Genomic DNA, 23,222 nt, shown 5'->3' with positions numbered 1-23,222 from the left:
CCATCAAATACTCACATGGCCCCCAAAATAAAAATACATGCTACCTCAGATAGCCAGAAACAGTAATGATCTGCTGTGTAATATTAATTCTGTCTACAAAGGCTGAACATCAACAGTGCATAATGGCGTTGGGTGACCAGAGGATGCATTAATGGCAGCTCTGTTAACTTAAACACTGATCTAAAAATAACACACATACACAAGGTAAGCAAACTTTGCTTGGCTGAGAGAAACTACTTTAAGGTGTTTTGACATGCTTTGAGAGGGCAACGCCATTTCTGGAACAACGTCAGAAGATTAGAGAAAAAAGTCTTGCTGACAGGCAAACAAATCTTTGCAGGAAAAAACTGAGGGACTAAAGCCAAGTCAGAAGTTTGCATTTTTTTTTTTTTTTGGTGGAGGTGTTGGTGTTTTTCTAAAGTAACCAAATACTAATTGCAGTCTTTCAGTGACTTCTCTAGTGAAAGAGTATGTTAGCTAATGCTTGCCATTTTAAAAGAGCAGCTAACTGAGGTCTACATTCTGCTCCATTTACTGACACGGAGTAGCATCTTATTACACAACGTACTTCTCAAGTGTACCACACTTGAGGGAAGTCACCCATGTTAATCCCAAAATTACCTTCATTCCCCACATATTTGCCATTCCCTCACTCTTCCTCCCAGGGAAAACCGTTTAGATGTGAAAGGTAAAGTCATGAAACTGAGGTTAGAGACATTGACACTAAAAGAAGGGATCTGCATGAATTATTTTTGCGTCCTTCGTTTTGGGCCTTTGCCACGTATATTTGCAGACCCATTTGGGCCCTGGCAGGTTGAGCTGTACGCTTCCAAAGGCAGTCCTGTTCGCTTTGGTGGTGCTGTCAGTGGAATAAACTGCAAGACAGTGTGTGTAGGCAGGTTTCTTAAGCTGACCCCTCCACTTTCCCTTGGCAGAAAGATAGCTTTCTTCACCAAATTATGAACTTTTGAACTTGGAACCTCTATTTATTTCCCAAAGCTTTGCAAAATCTTCTTGTCCCTTTCACAAAAGTGACACCTGCTTCCTTTGACAATACGATGTAACACCAGACATTTCCCCCCTCCCATATGTGCACCTTGGTATAGTCTGAACTCTTACCTCCAGCAAGCCACTCAAATGCAGAGGACAGTATAAATTAATCAGAACCATGTAATTATCTCCTAACTACTTTAAGAGCATGAATGGTCAGATAAAAGCATCAATTAATGAAAAAAAAAAGAGAGAGAAATATATGAAACTTTAAAAAAGGCTAGGATTATACTACCTAAAGAGGTTTGAATTGGTAAACTAAAGCATTCTGCATGGAATAAACAGCTAATGTGTTTATGTGCAGCACTGAGGTGATAAGGGGATTCAGGGGACTGTTGTGCTGAACAGACTGCACTCCTGGAGCTTCTGTTTCCCTGGGACATATCACTTGCAAGTCACTACCCTTAGATGATAAATAAGCACTTCCCAGGGTGTCTTATACAGTCAGTGATCAGGGCAAACCAAATCCAAAATTATTCAGTGTCTAGAACAATGGGACAGTACCAATGCTGTTCTGAATCGAGTTTACCTGCGTTTCACTCCATGCTCAATCAGAATTTTGGGTGGCCTTTCCTTTCCACGGTATGCATCCGATGAAGTGAGCTGTAGCTCACGAAAGCTCATGCTCAAATAAATTGGTTAGTCTCTAAGGTGCCACAAGTCCTCCTTTTCTTTTTGCGAATACAGACTAACACGGCTGTTACTCTGAAACCTTTCCTTTATAGTAATAGTGACATGTTTGCTCTCAACAATTCCTGCTCCTATGGGATGGGAAAAAGATAAAAAGAGCAGAGCGCACTCAGCTATGTCATGTTTTTTAAAGCTAGAAAACATTTGCTGTACAGAAGCACCAGGAAGCATTAGCACTTCACCATTAACTGCAACACTGGAAGAAAAACTCCTGATAAGCAGATGTTTTGCAAGCAGCTCAGCTGGGCAATATGATGAGCATACGCACACGCGTGTGTGTGTGTGTGTGCGTGCGTGCGGAGAGAAAGGGTATGTGAGAGAAAGAGAATCACATGTGAAAGCAAAAGTGAACTACAATATTTTTGTATGTGTGTCTAAGTAAGAGAAGGCAAGAGGAGGAGCAAAAGAGAAAGAGAGAGCGAGAGAAAGCACACGGGTGAAAAGAGGAGGTAGGAATGACCAGCTAATAGAATGACTGGAATGGCACATAAGAAAACTAGACAGCAGGGAAATCAGTTAAAGCCATATTGATTTGCTTTAGAGGTGAGAAAAAGCAGATGCACTCAGCTGCCAAGGAATGGCTTTTACAGGAGCTACAGCCTCTTGATGTTTTCTTTTTTTAATGACTTTCATTTCACTGAAAGACCACAATGTAAAAACAAACCCACTCACACCCCTTGCTGTGTTTCCCCCCACCCCTTAGTAATAGGAGATGCAATCAAAGCATCCCCAGAAAAAGGAAGTGCATTCAGAAAGCCAACTGTGCCCTGAGGCAACAGAGGAAAGAAAGACAGGTAAAGAGAGCAAGAGAAGGGGAGAGAAGGTAATCAATGTCTCAAAAGCAGCTCCAGTGATTTCCGTTAGCACTGCTGTCCTAATAAGCTGCAGAGCATTCAGCGCTGGGTTGTAGAAAAGAGGTACACATCAGATCCAAATCTTTTGCTCAAAGATGTCTTCTAATGAGAAATACTCTCAAAGCTTCATTTCATCATCGGTACATATGGCAGGCTACGAAGGAGGGTTCCTAAATCATTCCATTACTGTTTAATTCTTGCATCCAAGTAGAGGCCCAGGCAGAAATATTAATTAGTTGAACACATTGGAGCATGTTCTGCTTTCAGCTACACTGCAGTCATGCTAGATTTATGCTGGTGTAGCTGAGTGTCAAATTAGCTCCACATTGTTTATTTTCAGCATGCATTTTTAACAAATATTTATTTTGATGACGAAAAGTAGCATTTGCATACATGGGGATGAAAGCAGACTCTTCCTTTACTACAACAACTGGGGCCCAGTCCAGCAAAACACTTAAGCAAACACACAACTTTAAGCATCTGAGCTAGCACACACAAGTCACTGAATCCCTTTACAACTTGGCTGAACTGGGGCCTTGGAATCATTACATTAATGTGTCTGAAAACCTCCTAATCTTTAATATATTTGTCCTCACAACCCCCTGTGAGGTTGGGCAGTGCTATTATCCCCATTTCACAAAGGGGAAACTGAGACACAGAGAAACTAAATGACTTGTCCAAGATGTGGCTGTGGTACATCAGAGAATTGAATCCAGCTCTCCCATGTCTCAGGCTAGCATTCTAACCACTAGGCCATCCTTCCTCTTCAAATTACAACCGTCCTTGAATGTATTTTCATGGGAAAGGGAATGCATGTGTGAACTGGGATTCTCATTAGCGCCCTCATTCCTGAATTTCATTTTAACACTGTTTTATTTGTGTGAATTATGAGTCAGATTTAGAGCTGGTCAAAAATTTGCCAGCAACATCTGTTTTTCTACAGGTTTCAGAGTAACAGCCATGTTAGTCTGTATTCGCAAAAAGAAAAGGAGTACTTGTGGCACCTTAGAGACTAACCAATTTATCTGAGCATAAGCTTTTGTGAACTACAGCTCACTTCATTGGATGCATGCTGTGGAAAGTGTAGAAGATCTTTTTATATACACACAAAGCACATTGTAAGGAGAGTGATCACTTTAGATAAGTTTCAGAGTAACAGCCGTGTTAGTCTGTATTCGCAAAAAGAAAAGGAGTACTTGTGGCACCTTAGAGACTAACCAATTTATTTGAGCATAAGCTTTTGTGAGCTACAGCTCACTTCATCGGATGCATACCGTGGAAACTGCAGCAGACTTTATATATACACAGAGAATATGAAACAATACCTCCTCCCACCCCCACTGTCCTATTATGCAAGGTAGCCTGTGTCCTCTTGTTTTTTCCTACCCCCCTCCCACCCCAGATGTTCTGGTTTAACTTGGATTTAAACTTGGAGAGTGGTCAGTTTGGATGAGCTATTACCAGCAGGAGAGTGAGTTTGTGTGTGTATGGGGGTGGGGGGGATGTGAGAAAACCTGGATTTGTGCAGGAAATAGCCCAACTTGATAGTCATGCACATTGTGTAAAGAGTTGTCACTTTGGATGGGCTATCACCAGCAGGAGAGTGAATTTGTGTGGGGGGGTGGAGGGTGAGAAAACCTGGATTTGTGCTGGAAATGGCCCACCTGATGATCACTTTAGATAAGCTATTACCAGCAGGACAGTGGGGTGGGAGGAGGTATTGTTTCATATTCTCTGTGTATATATAAAGTCTGCTGCAGTTTCCACGGTATGCATCCGATGAAGTGAGCTGTAGCTCACGAAAGCTCATGCTCAAATAAATTGGTTAGTCTCTAAGGTGCCACAAGTACTCCTTTTCACTTTAGATAAGCTATTACCAGCAGGAGAGTGGGGTGGGAGGAGGTATTTTTTCATGCTTTGTGTGTATATAAAAAGATCTTCTACACTTTCCACAGTATGCATCCGATGAAGTGAGCTGTAGCTCACGAAAGCTTATGCTCAAATAAATTGGTTAGTCTCTAAGGTGCCACAAGTACTCCTTTTCTTTTTGTTTTTCTACAGAAAATGACCTTTCAATTAAATGAAAAATATGTGAAAAAATCTTCCATTTTCATCAATTTTTTTTCAGGTTTTTGTTGAAAAACCCCAAAGATTTCCCCCCCGACCCAGGTTTTTAGGTTTTTGATGAAAAGTCCCCTCCCCCGCCAAAAAAAAATTAGAAGAAAGTGAAAAAAAAATGTTTCCATTATTTTCTTTTTAGAGAAAAAAAAAACAAAAAAGGATTTCCAACCAACACTAATCAGAATCACCTCTTGGTTACACTGGGAAGTGTAAATCCAGAGTAACTCCATTGGCCTCAGTGATGTTACTCTGGATTTATACTGATGTAAATGAGATTAGAATCTGGCACCACATGCTTGGATCTTGTGATATATATCTTTCCCTTCTGGATACATCTCAGAGAATCACTAGACTAGATGTTTTCAGGGTCAAGGCCATCATAGGTGGTTTATTTTAGCTACTGCTGGTCCGGAAGCTTTGAAATGTGAATTTTTGACAAAAAATAGTCTGAATGTTTTTGTGGAAATCCACTTCCCCACTTTTTTCTTTTTTTGGGGACCAACTCTAATTTGAACAGCCTGTGATCTGCATACTACTATCCTAGTTTTCATAAGGCTGGTGGTCCATGTCGTCCTGGAGGACATTGAAATCCTTGAGAGGGCCATTTGGGATCGGGGACAAAAATTGGGGATTGGTCCTGCTTTGAGCAGGAGGTTGGACTAGATGACCTCCTGAGGTCCCTTCCAACCCTGGTATCCTATGAAAGCATATTGAAATATCTTTTGGGCTGATGATGGATGGTAGTGTTTGCCTTACAAGATCATGTGTCACAATGTGTATTCTACAGACCAACATTAAAACGGACCACCATAGATCCTGAGTTCATTCATGGGCCAACACCATCTCTCTTTCAGTCTCTTATCCCTTTCTTGTGATTTTTTTTTTTTTTAAAAAACACCTTATATTTCAGACATTGAAATGAGAACTCACAGTGTAGGGATAAATTCCCCCCTTCAGACAGCCATGAGCAACTCGCAGTGAAGTCAAACAAAATGTATGCACGTGTACAGGAGGACAGACTAGCTCTGAGCCAAGTCTGTATATTAAAAATACCACTTCACTGTCTGACATATAAATGCATGGGAGTTCCCACACCTCTCTGAGTGGAGAATTTAGGTTGTTAGTGTGAATGTGCTGCTTCTTAATTTTAATTCACTCAGTTCAGAGGCCAGCTCATTTCTGCTAGAAATATCAGTTGAAACCACTATCAGAGTTGCACCACTTTTGGCTGACAGGTACAAACACGAGCCGGAATTCTTCAGCTTAGCTTTTAGTTGTTTTTTTCATGTTGGATGCCAGTATTTTTAGAATTGATTGAGAGCTAATTGTAGACAATTCTGGTTTCCAAGGCAAATAAACAATCTATGAAAAACACCATGAGGCCAAATTCATCCGTGATGTAATTCCACTCAAGTCAGTGAAGTCAAACTGGAGATGGTTTAGGAGTAAGATCTATTACACAGAGAATAACACAAATTGTATTAAATAAAAAAGTAACTTAAATCATGCCAGAGGCACAGTAGTTTAGTTAAACAATCCCAAGTGTTTGTTGTGAAAAAATTCCCTCTTTCTTCTCCAGTGTTCCAGAGAACCTAGCAAGCGGTTTATTTACATTTTTTTCAAAGAGTTTAAATAAATTCTCCCCATTAGATCAAAACTCAGATTTTCTTGTGAAGCTTTTTATCACAATACATTTTCATAAAATACATGCTCATGGGATTTTGGGGTCACTTAGTGCAAAACTCCATGCTGGGTTTCTTTGAATCCTGAACCCTTGACGACAGGAACATTTTGCCTCCATGCATACAAACATGATTCCCATCTGAGGCAGAATTTGGCCCTTAATTTAACACAAATTGACCCTGATTTTGCTTCCATTGAAATCAGTGGGGGCTTTCCCCCACACAACAGTAAAACAGGATTAAATCCATTATGTAAATCCTAATTCATAAAGCTGAGCAAGAACTGGAATTTCCATTGTGTGGGAAATTCTGCGATTTTGAAATTTGGTTTTGTTTCAATTCAGAACATTTGACCAGCTCTGCTTATTAACATTGATATGACAATCAAGGTTTTTCATTCACAATTTTCGTGAAGAGCCAGGTTGTGATTTCCATCCTCACACTGATAGTACTTTACAGCATGAGCATTTCCACTGAAATCAACACAGATATTTTTGGAATATGATGTTACTTAAGGTTTCACAATCTGTGTCTGCCATACAGTATTTATGATACATGTAGCTAAGAAAAGTAAAAGTGCAGTTACATATGAACAAAATAAATACAGATGGGTTATATCAAGTATTTCCAAATAATGGGATGGAATGCCATGCATTTGTTTTACAATATGGATACCAATTTTATAATTACAGGCCCAATCCTGAATTTGTCCTGGAAGCAATGCTTATTACTCTTAGGGCTTGTCTACACTGGCAATTTACAGCACTGCAACTTTCTCGCTCAGGGGTGTGAAAAAACACCTCCTCTGAGTGCAACAAGTTTCAGCGCTGTAAAGTACCAGTGTAGACAGTGCCCCAGCTCTTCGCGCCACACTCCCAGCACTGGTAGCTATGCCCCTTGTGGAGCGCTTTAGCGTTGCCAGTGTAGACTAGCCCTTAGTAACCTCTGTCCCCTGCCCCCGATGTCAATGTGACTATTCTTACTACGTTGGGTAATATGTTTTGGCAGTATTGGAACATTAAGCTTCAATCCTGCATACATGCACACACACTTTATCCACGTGAGTAATTCCACTGAAGCCAGTACGCCTGTAAGCTCTGTGGGCAAGGCCTGTGTCTAAATCTGTCCCTGTTTTATACAACACAAAGTACACTGATGGCTATCAACAAAAGATAAAAATAGAAGTTTTTAACCAGTCTCTAAGCAATTTGTACATAAATCAATCACCTCTTCATTGCACATTTTTAAACAAGTAACTTGTGACAAAGTTCCTCCTCTACCTTGGGGGTCTTGTGCTTATTGGCGGATTTGCTCACCTTGGAGCTTCACGGCAGCCCTCAGTTTGGCCGTTTTCATGAACCCACAGTCCAGGTCGACTCCTTCTGTGTCTGACCAGGAGTTGGGAGGTTTGGGGGGAACCCAGGCCCGCCCTCTACTCCGCGTACCAGCCCAGGGCCCTGTGGAATGCAGCTGTCTAGAGTGCCGCCTGGAACAGCTGTGCAATAGCTACAACTCCCTGGGCTACTTCCCCATGGCCTTCTCCCAACCCCTTCTTTATTCTCACCGTAGGACCTTCCTCCTGGTGTCTGATAATGCTTGTACTTCTCCGTCTTCCAACAGTATACGTGCTCACTCTCAGCTCCTAGTACCGCTAGCTCCCAGCTCCTCACATGCGCACCACAAACTGAAGTGAGCTCCTTTTTAATCCCAGGTGCCCTGATTAGCTTGCTTTAATTGATTCTAGCAGCTTCTTGATTAGCTGCAGGTGTTCTAATCAACCTGTCTGTCTTAATTGTTTCCAGAAGGTTCCTGATTGTTCTGGAACCTTCCCTGTTACCTTACCTGGGGAAAAGGGACCTACTTAACCTGGGGCTAATATATCTGCCTTCTATCACTCTCCTGTAGCCATCTGGCCTGACCCTGTCACAGATGTTTTGGAGTAATAATTAAGTTAGCCAAATGCGTGCATTAGAACTGGTCAAAAGTTTTGAAATTATGAAATGTTTGATAAAATTTCACAAACAGATCAGGTCATTTTTGACTTTTTCACAAAATTTCCCTCCATTTTTAACCAATTACTGAGCTAGTGGATTTTTTTTCAATTTTAAAATTTCTGATTTAAGGCGAAAAATTAATTCTGGTTGGCATTATTTTTCATGATCCCAACCACCACCACCCCTTTTTTTTTTAACCAGCTCAAATGATCATGTTTGCTGAGATTAGTTTAGCAATACATCTAATATTGCCAGTCCTAAACTTTCACAAGTCAGGTCTCAACAAAAAGAGATTAGCTTCTAAATGATGAGTTTTAAATATATAAATATTGGGTTCTTTTAAGTTGCCATCTGGTTTCTGAATCTTTTGGGGGGGTGCATTGAGATCATGTTCTCACAATTTCCTCCACAACCATGAGGACCAGAAACATAGTTTCCATTTGATAGAAGTGAGATTGTCACATATTCACATGACTCCAAGGAGCTGGGACTTTAAGAAAAATGCCAAATACCATAATACTAATGATAAAATTGTGAGAGTTGGCAACACTGGAAAACACTACTTCATTCATGAAAGTCTAACACAGAATTGCAAATAGATACAGCCTGGTTTTGGGCTGTTGCTCCTTCATCCCTCTTAAGAAGACTTTGTCAAATAACTGTTAACCTAAATATCAGGCAAATTTTTAGCTGCTAGGATACATGTATTAGGTGCCTTGATACCATGATGATGTACGTGGTGCAAGTATATGAAGGGAAGACAACAGAATATTATTTCCAAGTTAGCTCTGTGCCTACAGTTGATTTACAGGCTGGCATTGCTGCAGTCATGCCATTGTGAGCATACGCAAGGAATAGCTCGGTCCATTTTGTAACTAGCACTGGACTTCTACAGTCCAAGCATTGCCATTCTACAGGTCTCTTGACACACAGGCCTCTTTTCAGAGTCTGTCAGCCTTCATGTCAGCGTGAGGGAGGAGGTCTGTTCATCATTCCACTCACCACTTTTCCTGATCTCCCCATCACCCCCTCACAAAACTGCAATCACAAATGTAAAGTCTATTTCAAAGATGGCCCTTAATGCGTAGAACTTGGTAGGACCAGATGCAGCAGCCTGCAACCAGTCAAAACTGTTGATCCCACTGCAAATTGAATATAGCTGAATAAAAACAGTAGAATTTGGATCATAGTGATTTGTATATATATTTTTATATAATAACTTGGGGGTGAGCGGGAGGGGCATATATTTAATTAATGATATAAGTATTCCAGTTCACCCTTTAGTTCCAGTGGATCCCATTAGTCTCATTAGAACCAGAGCGATGTGACAGCGTTAGGAGCCTTGCTTACAGAAATGCTTTTGTCGATTTCATTCAAGACCCCAGCTACATTGTGTATTAGTTCAGCAATACTTCCTTCCTTCTTTTCTTCATTGTCCTGTTCCCATCAACCTACTCATGCCTCGTTTTCCTTCTACTCTTTAATTTATTCTCCTGGTTCAGCCTTCAAGGTTTATAGATTCCGTTTTGATTGACAGTTGTGTATGTAAAGTTGATTTATTTTGTTGGCATGGCTCTGAGCCAAAGTACAGGCCCTCTGAATGGCCAAGCTGTTAAGAAACTAATTGTATGATGAACTGCGGTTAGAGTGGTGCCTTTACTGTTTGCTTCATCTAATCATATTTACTACCAACAATTTCTCTTCTTTGTGCACCACCCACTTTCCTTTGTTTGAATTGGAAACATACTGGAGTTACACCAGGGATGAACTTGGCCTGTTGGTTTCATGTCCTTTACCATCAGTTTGTAGGTGCCTTCAGTTACCATGAATGTTTCCTTATTTTCTCATTTTGGCTTGGAAAGTTTTTTACCTGCCAAGATCTAAGCTCGGGGACCTGTGTTTGTTCTGCCTGTGTTGATGAAATCACTAATCTTGCAATGAAGGGCAACCAGCGTTAAGTGATAATGGTTTCATCATCTGTAACAGGGAAAACGCAATCTCTGAGAAAATTATGCAGGAAGATGACTGCAAAGGGATGGAGCCCCAGCTACAGAGATGGGCCAAATCAACACATTCCTCAGCTTCCCCTTGGACCCTGCCACCCAGTTTTGCCCAACCACTACAATAACCCGCTCAATGGGTGTGATGCTCTGTATCTCAGGGGAACACCCAGCACCCCTATGCTCATCTTTATAAAATGATTGTGTGGTATCCAATGCAAAGTTTGTCATGTTGGGTGTCTTCGGAAGGCTCATGAGGCACTGAGCATGGTTGTTGTAGTGATGTCATAGTAATTGTTACAGTGATGTTAAAGGTTATAATTTCATATAGATAGTTATAAAGCTGAAAATATATCCTCATGGCTTAAAGCAAGCCCAAACAAAAACTCTCCAGAAGCAGAGGGGCAATTCACACCTCATCAGAGCATTGATGGGACAAACTCAGCCCAGCCTCACAGGAACAAAGGGCACTGGCCTAGGCAGCAACAAAAGAATCTGTTAGACTCTCAGGGAGTCACCCCACTTCCTTTGGTCAGTTTGGAACTGTGATGAGGTAATGCTCACCTGACTCTGAAGGGGCAACAAAGCCAAGAGGGAAGAAAGGACATGATAAAAGGAAGAGACATTTGCCATGCTCTCGCTCTCTCTTCCACCTATATCTACAGACACCACCAAGCGACTGAAGCGTTGATTAAATGGGAGAGCCTGGCTGAAGAGCAACCACCCAGCCTGTGGTGAGAAGCATCTAAGTTTGTAAGAACATTGAAAGTGTTGAGATCAGCTTAGAATGCGTTTTGCTTTTATTTCATTTGACAAAATCTGACTTGTTATGCTTTGACTTATAATCACATAAACTCTATCTTTATGGTCAATAAATCTGTTTGTTTTTTCTACCTGAAGCAGTATGTTTGGTTTGTAGTGTGTCAGAGGCTCCCCTTGGGATAACAAGCCTGGTACATATTTGTTAAATTGATGAATTTATATAAGCTTGCAGTGTCCAGTGGGCATAACTAGACACTAGATAACTAGACACTAGATAACTAGAAAGTTCAGGAAACAGGTTGATTTCCCCCTACACGTTCCTCTCTTCCACCACACATGGAGATGGGAAGCTGGCAAACCTTCCTCTTCCCAGCAATAGGTTACAGGGTGACTTGGACAGTGGAAGTACTTGTGAAACAAGGTACTTCTCCATGTGAGTAGAGTATGAGAATCCGGCCCACTGAAAGCATCTGTGTAAGAAATGTATCTGCAGTGGGGATTGTTGGGGAGGGTGGAAGAGAGGGCATAAGTAGAGGTTTCCTCTGAATTAACTGAACTCTAAGCTTCAGGTGAAGTTGTGGGTGTTGGTTTCCTTTGAACCACTGCAAATTGAAGTGCAAGGACTGGTTTGTAATCCCCTTCATGAACTGAACCTTAGAGGGTTCTCACTACCCTAGCTGTGAGATGAACTCTTGGAGAGAGACGGACTGGATAAATAGGCTATCACCAGATATGTATAGCAGAAAACCAGAATGGGAAAAAGATCCATACTTGCCTGACAAGGTCAAGATAGCAGACTCAGGTTTCCTGGTGACTGGGGCTTGTCAAGTCACTGTAAGCTACCCTGCAGGAATTTACCACCGCCCAGGCCACTTTACTGAAGCAGCTTTGAAGAAATCTGATCAATTTATTTGATTTTTCCTTCAAAGTTGGCACCAAAAGCCCAGAATGTGTGGACACAGAGCAGCTCATTTTCCACCACTGATTGCAATGCACTCTCCTCCAGCCCCCTGCACAGGATGAGCTGCACATACACTCCACCCCCCGCCCCCAAAACACTTACTTGTGGGGAGAAGTCTTGATACTGCTCTCCTGCCCTCTTTCTGGGCTTCTGCAAAAAGCAGATTGTCATGGCAACAGCAGTTTCCCTCCCTCTTTGACATGAAGGGGACAAATTCATCCCGGATACAGTTCTCCTCAGATCCAAGAAATTAGCAGAGATGCTTTTGTCCTGAAAAGTGACCCATAAACCATTACTCCAATTCCAGTATCACCTGCTCTGAAGAGCAACAGGAACTAGTGCAAAGAATTTTGAGCTGCATCCAAAGATAAGTTGTGAGTAGCCAAATGTGGAAGATCCAGGTGTGAAAAAGCTTGAGAAGCCCTGACCTAGAACCAGGCAAAAGAGGAGTAGAAGCGTCCCCATTTTCCTTCCCCCTCCTTACTCCACACAACCACAACAGACTACATCACAGCCTTGACCAATAACATGTTCCATTCCTTCTGATAACAGATTGCCAAAGTGGGGGCAGGGGTGATTTTGGTGACGTGGAAACACAAATGTCCATTGGCAGGGATACTGAGAGTCCTAAACTCATTTCCACATGTAGGAAGAGTGTGAACTATTGAGTCCTTGGTTAGTTTGTTGGGGTTTTTTTTAAAAGAAGGAAGTGATTGCTAGAGGAAAGAAAAACCGCAGCTGCCTAGACTTACATTGCCTCCTTCTTAGAGTTTGGAAAGCTAATCAAGAAGTAAAGCCCTGGAAGCTCGTCAGAGCTACAGTGCTTGCACATCACACTCTGCCTGGCCTGGGGTTTTCTCTTTCTATCTTTGAAAACAAAATCCTCATTCCTCAGGAAGGACAGGGCAGTCCCTTTCTTTTGTTATGAGGGGATAGGGCAGGGAAAATCACCACAGAAGCCAACTCTTTGACTGTAGAGAAGTTGAGCTCAAGGTGGCCAAGTGTCTACCATATTCTATCTGTGGGAATAGTGTATTCCTTTAAACTAATGGGTGGGGCCAGGTTCAGTGTAGACAGGCCTTCATCGAAGGAAAATCCAGGCACCTCTTTTTGAACTAAAGTGTTCTCTTGCCCATGGTAACAGCAATTTATTCTTGCTCACAAGGAATCTCGTCTTCTACTGACACTAGCACAATAATAATCTTTCTTCTCTTTTTCATTTCCTTTTTGACTTTCAAAGGATCCTTTTCACCCATGGCCGCACGACCCTGCTCTTCCCGTGACGTATGTACAGTGCCCTCTCTTCTCGTGGATCCCATGCAGCCTAATGCTTTCCCTCCAGTATCATTTACACAAGAATCCTTTTCCTTCTGTGACACAAGCACAAAACTCCCTTTCCGCCACTGTCACTTGCAGAGTAATCCATTACTTCTAGTGTCACACAGAGAGTAACCCTTTGTGTTCTATGTCGCTTACAAAACGATCTTCCTCTTGCGCAATAATCTGTCTTTCCCTATGGCATGTCCCCAGGAATCCGTCCTTTACCTTAATTCTGTTTGCTGCAGCGAATCCACACTACGGTCCTTCTTTTCCTCTGTCATCTACACACTAGCCCTCATTCCATGAGCTAGTATCAGGTGGTGTGGGTAAGACAGCCCTTTGGAAAATGGGAAGTAGATCAGTAACACGTTTTCATAATTTTGAAAATTTTCAAGAAAATAATCCAAAGTTTTCAGATATTTGGACAGAAAAATAACTGAAAATTTGAGCATTTTTGTGTTTTCCCCATTTCTCTTCTTTTTCCCTCCTTACGCTTGCATCCTTTTAACCTTTGTGTGGATATACTTGTACTGACGTAGAACCACCCTTGCAAATTTACAGAGGCAAGCTGAACCAACATAAGGCAGGTTTCAATCAGTTTATGCATGTCAACAAACAGTGGCACCAGTTTAACTAAACTGATTTAACATTGCAACTTCAGTTAAACCAGTGCAACTTTCTTGTGTAGACACGTCACAGCTATGTCTGCATTGCAATGATGGGTCACACAGTTTCAGTTCATGGGTGCAGAAATACCCAAGGTAGCTTTAATTTAACTAGTTGAAATACTAGAGCAAAGAAGAGGAGCAGCATGGACTTTACTGCAGGCTGTACAAGACTTCCTGGGACTGTGGGTAATTACTCGGGTAGTTAGCCTGCACTGATGCCCATCCTATTGCATCGTCACTGCTCCAATATCCAAGTTAGCTAGACTAAAGCTAACTCGAGTATGTCTACATGAGCTGCAATCGTACCCTGTTATTGCAGTGTAAATATACCCTTAATCTGTCCATCTCTAAAATGCAGATAATACCTTTCTGGATCCTATGGGAACCGGTGTTCATAAAATGCATTAAGATTCCTGGATGAAAGATGCATTAGAAGCTTACAGTATAATTATGGTGATCACCTCACCTTAGTACTATTCTTACCTGCATTACAAAAACATCACATAACTCTATATGAATTAATTCCTGGCCTGGAATAACGGAGGTGTAGGTGCAAGGAGAGGTCAAGCTTGGGAGCTGGTGGGTAAATATATTTTCTCTGGTGTGTCTGTAACCCTGCATTATACATGCACCATAATTCTTTACCTCTGTTGTCCCTTGCATGGCAGTTTTTTCCTTTCTCCACCCTTTATGTCACATGTGCATTAATTTTTTCTGACACAAGCTACATATACTCCCCCTCCCATGCTTCTTCCCCACGTCCCTACATATGCTGGCCTGGATTATGTAGTTAAAATTTTTTTATCGCTAATAAAAAAAACTCTAATAATTGATGCTGCTGCTATTGTTGCCTCCATTTTCTATCAAACATATGACCCAGAACTGAATAATCAAACAGGTATTCTGTGTCAGCATTTCAATGCTGATCAAAACCCATTAACTCAATAGTGGGTGTGACGGTGCCCCCCATAATGCTTTATGGAAATATGCTTATGAATATATAACATAACTGGAATATGTTCTATGCTACATATGCCATGTAACATATCTATGTAAAGGTTATGATCTACTGAACCTAATAATCCTATTTGTATGCATGTATCATTTTTCTATTTGAAGTTATGAACATTGGCCATGTACTGGCTTGATTTCTAAAGAACCTTAGTAGAGCATTTGGTTTGGAGAAAGGAATTCGCAAAGTTAAGTGCCCAATCAAGAAGCACTTAAGGAACAATGCATCTTGGAATGCTCCAATCCACATAAGAAGTCCTCCTGGAGATATTCAAGATGCCATGTGGGCAATGGCTTCTGCCTGTAAAAACTGTGAGTCATGCATGGACATGTGACTTGCTCAGGTGGCTCCAGAACTCCATCTTGGAGCTGGACTTTGCATAGGAGAGAGGACGGGTCTCCACCCATAAGAGAAAGTCCATTTAAGCCCATGGGATACCCCTCCATTTTGTCTTCAGCTGGCTAAGGAGATGGCCTCTCCACCCCGAAGGATACCTAAAAGAAACTGGAACAGTGTGAGTGCTTGCTGGACCCAGACTAGAAGGAGAAGAGTTGTAAAAGAGAGCTTACTGGAACTGGTGAGGTTTTTATCTGTATTCAGTTTGATTTGACATAGACTTGCGTGTTTTATTTTATTTTGCTTGGTAATTCACTTTGTTCTGTCTGTTACTACCTGGAACCACTTAAATCCTACTTTCTGTATTTAATAAAATCACTTTTTACTTATTAATTAACCCAGAGTATGTATTAATACTGGGGGGTGGGGAACAGCTGTGCATATCTCTCTATCAGTAAAAAGAAAAGGAGTACTTGTGGCACCTTAGAGACTAACCAATTTATTAGAGCATAAGCTTTCGTGAGCTACAGCTCACTTCATCAGATGCATATCGTGGAAACTGCAGCAGACTTATATAAAGTCTGCTGCAGTTTCCATGATATGCATCTGATGAAGTGAGCTGTAGCTCACGAAAGCTTATGCTCTAATAAATTGGTTAGTAGTCTGCTGCAGTTTCCACGATATGCATCTGATGAAGTGAGCTGTAGCTCACGAAAGCTTATGCTCTAATAAATTGGTTAGTCTCTAAGGTGCCACAAGTACTCCTTTTCTTTTTGCGAATACAGACTAACACGGCTGTTACTCTGAAACCTCTCTACCAGTGTTATAGAGGCCGAACAATTTATGAGTTTACCCTGTATAAGTTTTATACAGGGTAAAATGGATTTATTTAGGGTTTGGACCCCACTGGGAGTTGGGCAACTGGGTGTTAAAGACAGGAACACTTCTGTAAGCTGCTTTCAGTTAAGCCTACAGCTGTTAGGGGACGTGGTTCAGAGCTGGGTCTGGGTTTGCAGCAGACTAGCGGGTCTGGCTCAAACCAGGTAGGGCATTGAAGTTCTAAGATGCCAGGGCAGGAAAGCAGGGACAGAAGTAATCTTGGCTCATCAGGTGAGAGCCCTCAGGGAGTTTCTGTGATCCAACCCATCACAGTGGGTTCTTCCACTAACAGACACAAGGCCCTTGAATTTCGAACGGTGCTGAGAGTGAACTGCCGCACATGAGGACTGAGTTGTTGGCCAGCCCCTTTAAAGAAAATCTGGAACGCTGTTTTGGCACTTAAGGTTTTGCACTGTGGTGCAAGCAGCTTCTGCTCTCCCTTCACTGTTTGGCCCCCCTTTTCTGTCCCCGCACGGAAATTTTAAAAGATATTCTACCTCGATAAAGTTTCGATCATATTTCATACTTTTTTTTTTTTTGGTACTTCTCTTCTCCTTTTCTTTCTCAACACTAAGGACATTTGCATGAAAGAGGATCTTTGTGGTTTATGGGCTTGTCTGCTCATGCTGCTTTTCCACACTTAAAATCATCATAATACTCTCTGTAGCCCTATCCGTTCTACAAATAAAACTCTGTTAACTGTAACCAGCCTTGAACATGCTCATGAACATGGATACAGCTGAGATAACATGTGTCAATGCATCTGATTGGCAGCAATATTCCTGGCACAATTGTGTTGCCTTGTCCACGCCATCGAAGCTGTACAGCCAGTTATGGGAAGTTCTGGGGACATCTGGGCAGCTATCCCATACTGCCTCCGCTGCCGGAGTTGGAGGCAGAATTCTGTGGGTGCTTTTCACCTGGTACCGTGTTGCTTTGGGATTTCCTCCGGGACAGCTTCTGGGGAGGCCGGGTGGCGGGGTGACTCAAGCTAGGATTCCGTTTTGAGCTCTCATTGAGCTAGTGTGAGTGTAAATAGCAGTTGCTGTGGCAGCAGAGGCACGACTCAGGACAAGTACAACCCCGCCTGAACCCGGTGGGTACGTACTTGGCGTAGCTCAGTCATACTTCTGCTGCCACTACCCGTGTCACTGTGGCTAGACCACTATTTATACTCACACTAGCTTGATGGGTGCAGGGGAATCCCATGCTAGCTCGTACTGTAGACATAGCCTCAGTGAAACGGACATGGATGGGGGCCTTTTCTGCACAAAAGAACAATTGTGCTAGAACCCATTTACAGCTTGACACACTCGTTTGAGATCAGGGGCAAAACACCCTACCTACTTATGGAATATAAGGCCAGAAGGGACTATCACGATCTTCTAATCTGACCAGCTGCATAACACAGGCCACTGGATTTCACCCAGTGATTCCTGAGTCAAGTCCAACCCCTTCTGGTTGAACTGGACTCAGCAACTCTTTTTCAGGAAGACATCCAAACCTAAATTGAAATTGATGGGATAATTTTACCACATCCCTTGGTCATTTGTTCCAAAAGCTAGTCAGTTAATTCCCCACTGTTCTCATGGCTAGGAACCAGACTGTAATCCGGCTGCATGGGGACACAGACTGCATGTGGAGTCAGCAATGCTCAACGGGGGTATTTACATGAGTAATTGGGGTGGGATCAGGCTCTGTGCTAGGCACATTGATTCAGGAGCTATGGAATCTCAATCCAGGAATTGAGGTTTGGGATTGTTATACTGGAGAAGGAGTGACACTATTGCTTGGTACAGGTTGCTCAGTGTGTAAGAACTTGTATCCTACTGAATCATCTCCACTCTTGGTCTGTGAAACCGCAGACTGTTTCCTAACACTTAAATCTACTTACCTAACAGTCTGGAGGGTTAGGAGATTTGACAAATATAAAGGCTTTATTGATAGTTACTTGGGCACACCTAAGAGGTGACATCACTGCTATCTGGTACTAGCTGTGTGATGAAGAGGGAAGATCAGTACTACACACCAGCCAAAGGCTGAACTCACTGAAGCCAAGAGGAGTTTTGCTATTGACTTCAGTTAGACCAGGATTTGACCCTACATATTATTTACTCTTTAATATTCTTTATACATTTAAAAAACCCCTGTAAACACAAACTGAGAAAATGAAATATAGGGTCAAAAATGAGAAACATAATATGAAAAAATCATGAACATATTTGGGATTCTGGACATATGTCCTCAGTCAATAACAAAAGCAGGGGAAAATTTTTAAATGAACTCACCTACATATGTATAGTCAAACTCCTTAGAATATAACTCCATTAACTTAAGTGGCATTATGCCAGCATGAAGTTTGGCTCATCGTTTAATTTTTAATTTCAAGACATATTCCAGGATACAGTGTATTAATATTTAGTTCAGATGTTACCACAAGAATATAATCACTGCCATAAAAAATCTTTTAAAACGAGTCTTTGAGAAACCTCAAGGACAAAATCCTGAACAAGAGATTAATTAAACCATTATTTTAACCTCACAATGCCAGATAAGTAGGAGTTGACAGCCGATGTTCAAATTTCCTTCTGGTACTTTTGGGAGAAAATCAATTTTAGGCCCAGATCATGTTCTCAGCTGTTCACGGGCATAAGGCTGCACTAGAATGGAGCCCCATTTGCTGTGCATGGAGCTCAGTGCAGGAACAGAGCTTAGCTCAAGAAGTGTGGAAATATTTGCAAGTTTGGAGCCTTTGATTTGAGAAGTCTCTTGCATCACCCTAATTAAAAGATCTGTATTTTACATTTCCTAGAATAACTTGCAATTGAATGTGAATACATTCTGATTTTAATCAATCTCATCTCCTACTCTGGTATTTAACAGATCTATGTTACTCCTTAAAAAAACCTACTTGTTTATTTCTCTCTCTCTCTGGCTTTGTCTACACTGGCAAGTGAAAGACAAAACGTTTGTCATTCAGAGATGTTAAAAAAACAGACAAAAGTTTTGTCGAGGAAAAGCGCTGGCATGAAGAGCGCTTTGTCGGCAGGAATACTCTCCAGCTGAGAAAGCTACCGCTGCTCATTGGGGGTGGAAGTTTTCAACAAACAGCAGCTACACTGTGTGCGTTTTAGCAGTACAGCTCTAGTGGCACAGCCGTGTCACTAAAAGCTGCGTACTGTAGACAAAGCCTTTGTGCAATAGATCGGTCCTGTCCCCTAGGAAGAAACAATAATTGTATACTGACTAGTATGTCAGAGGGGTACCTAGTGGTGTTCCCCAAGGGTCAGTCCTAGGACCAATCCTATGCAACTTATTCATAAATGATCTGGAGAAAGGGGTAAACAGGGAGGTGGCAAAGTTTGCAGAGGATACTAAACTGCTCAGCATAGTTAAGACTAAAGCAGACTGTGAAGAACTTCAAAAAGATCTCACAAAACTTAAGTGATTGGGCAACAAAATGGCAAATGAAATTTAATGTGGATAAATGTAAAGTAATGCACATTGGAAAAAATAACCCCAACTATACATACAATATGTACTATACATACAGTATGATGGGGGCTAATTTAGCTAAAACTAATCAGGAGTAAGATCTTGGAGTCATGGTGGACAGTTCTCTGAAGACATCCATGCAGTGTGCAGCGGCAATCAAAAAGCAAACGGGATGTTCGGAATCATTAAAAAAGGGATAGAGAATAAGACGGAGAATGTCTTATTGCCCTTCTATAAATCCATGATACGCCCACATCTTGAATACTGTGTACAGATGTGGTCCCCTCATCTCAAAAAAGATATTCTGGCAATAGAAAAGGTTCAGAAAAGGGCAACTAAAATGATTAGGGGTTTGGAACGGGTCCCACTTGAGGAGAGATTAAAGAGGGTAGGACTTTTCAGCTTGGAAAAGAGGAGACTAAGGAGGGATATGATACTGGTTTATAAATCATGAGTGGTGTGGAGAAAGTGAATAAGAAAAAGTTATTTACTTGTTTCCATGATATAAGAACTAACGGTCACCAAATGAAATTAATGGGTAGCAGGTTTAAAACAAATGAAAGGAAGTTCTTCTTCACTCAGCGCACAGTCAACCTGTGGAACTCCTTGCCTGAGGAGATTGTGAAGGCTAGGACTATAACAGGGTTTAAAAGAGAACTGGATAAATTCATGGAGGTTAAGTCCATTAATGGCTATTAGCCAGGATGGGTAAGGAATGGTATCCCTAGCCTCTGTTTGTCAGAGGGTGGAGATGGATGGCAGGAGAGAGATCACTGATCATTACCTGTTCGGTTCACTCCCTCTGGGGCACCTGACATTGACCACTGTCGGTAGACAGGATACTGGGCTGGATAGACCTTTGGTCTGAACTAGTATGGCCATTCTTGTGTGGAGAATCACCTTCTCTCCCAGAAACTATTCTAGAACCAGAAATCTTGGCTGTTTAATGATACATTTTAGGGCCACATCCTCAGCCCTGCTAAATCCCCATTGTGCAGCTCTGGCCTTGCTTTAGTGGTCCTTGGAATATATTTAAGGCATCACTCCTTAAACCTAGGGTGACCAGAGAGCAACTGTGAAAACACGGGACAGGGGGTGGAAGGGTAATAGGCACCTATATAAGAAAAAGTCCCGAAAAATGGGACTGTCCCTTTAAAAACCGGTAGGGTGACCAGATGTCCTGATTTTACAGGGACAGTTCTGATATTTGGGGCTTTGTCTTATATAGGCACCTATTACCCTCCACCCCGTCCTGATTTTTCATGCTTGCAATCTGGACACCCTAAAAACGGGACATCTCGTCACCCAACTTAAACCAGCCTCAGAGATAATGTAAAAAGGTGAAAGAGAGGACTAGAAATTCATGAAGATAGGGAAGGCTTTTTCCTTATGAGATGCTTCCAGAATTACACCTAAACTTGACTTTAAAAAGAATTCCAATGATTTAGGCCCCAGATCTGCTAGCTTGGACCCCAAGATCTTTACAGAGTCAGTGAGACGCAGGCTCTGATACAGGATGAAGGCGTCATTGTATTTGTTTCTAGTTTGGAACAATTTTGTCAAACTGCCTTCTCAGAAATGGAAACCCTATAATTAAAGAGGCAAAGGCTAAACCAACAGAGATTCACACAACGCTCATCAGAACATATCAAGTTTACTCACTTGCTGCAAATTGTTGAAAGGTGTTCTGAATATTTCTAATTGACCGAACAAGCATAGAAACATATTTGGCAAATGTAGCTGCTTGTAGGTGCTTGTAGGGCTCCCATCACTATCCTCACAACACTCCTGTGAGCCTGGGGAGAATTGTCCCTATTTTACAGGAGGGGATCAGAACTGCACAGAGGAACAGATCCACAAAGGTTTTTAGGGAACTCTCTTCAGGCACCAATTCCACCATTTTGGTGCCACTGATTTTTTTCCAAACCACACCTCAGCTGTCATCTAGCTCCCTACTTGCCTACATTCCCACCAGTCAGCATTGCAAAGCTGCCTGAGCCCTAACGCTTGACCCACATCTACTGAGCAGCTTGAAAGTCTAGATCAAGTGGAAGCTCTGGAGGCCCGGAAGCAGGGTTTTCTCAGACTAGATGGGGGAATGCCTTTCTCACCAGTGGGGCCCGATCCTGTAGCTGTACTCTGAGCACGTCTCAGACCTGATACTGATCAGACCCTACAGCTGAAGGGCTAGATGCAGGACACCGATGGGTAGAAGTGCTGCACGGCAGCTCCACAAAAGACAGGTGGGGCACAGGGAAGTGCAGGAGGAGCATGAGAGATATGAAGCATGACCTGAAGAGAGAGAAACACAGTTTTGGCTCCTAGTCTATGTGTTATTGCACCTAACCTGGCTTAGATGCTTAAATCCATGAGAGGGTTTGTGGCTGAGGATCTCAGGCAGAGGGAAGTACCTATCTCTGCCTCATCAGCCAGGCACACCAGGTCAGCTGCTGAGCTCCAGCCTGAGTGGAAATGTCTACACTGCTATTTTTAGCCTTGGTCTGTTGACCTGGGCTTTGAGACTCCCTACTATGGGTTTTTTTCTTTGCAGAGTATATGTACCTTAAGGGTATGTCTACATTGCACACAAAGCCTGGGCTCCGACTCAGGTTTGAGCCCAAGCCCCCTGCTATTCACACACAAATCAATCTGACTTAGGTCAGCAAACACTCAGGATCCAGGTCCTAGCACCCTATTTGGGGTGGCGGAGTCAGAGCCCAAGTCCTACTGTAACTCAAGTCTAAGCCTGTCATTTTGCAAAATGGATGCCGTTCAAGTCATAGACCTGAATCAGAAGGTCTGTAAAGTACAGTGTGGATGTGTTAGCCTGGCTGTGAAACCCAAGTCAAGCAATTGTTAACCCAGCTTTACAATACAGTGTGAATGGTGAAGCATGGACTTGCAAACGCTGAGTCCCACAGATACAGATTTACAATACAGGGTGGACATACCCACAGTAGCTCACCCAATGCTACACACAGCAAATCTCTGACATAGAAAGGAATTGCATGCTGGTCTCCCAAGTCCCAGGCCAGTCCCCAACCACAGGCCGGGGCTGAGCATTTCTCTCTCAAAAATAGGTCAACCTCACCAGACAAAGAGAGGATAGACAGCTACAACAAGAATCACAAACTCTCACATACATGGATTCTCTTCTAGAATCTCACCAATCCTTAAAGAATGTCACCTGTGGCAGACTGCAGTGACAAAGCACCTCAGCTGAACAAAAGGGGACCCTGATGAAAAACCAGCACTTTCGACAGCGTGCTGCTTATTTCTCCAAATCACCCATTCTTATTAAAAACAAAGCAGCCACAAATAATGCCCTAAAACAGCTGAAAGAACTAGAGACTGATTCCTAAAGGAAGCCTGGTTTCTATCCTCCCAGCTGAAATAAT

The sequence above is a fragment of the Lepidochelys kempii genome, chromosome 7 (assembly GCF_965140285.1).
Source record: "Lepidochelys kempii isolate rLepKem1 chromosome 7, rLepKem1.hap1, whole genome shotgun sequence".
Taxonomy (NCBI): Eukaryota; Metazoa; Chordata; order Testudines; family Cheloniidae; genus Lepidochelys; species Lepidochelys kempii.
Note: the sequence above shows the minus strand (reverse complement) of the source record.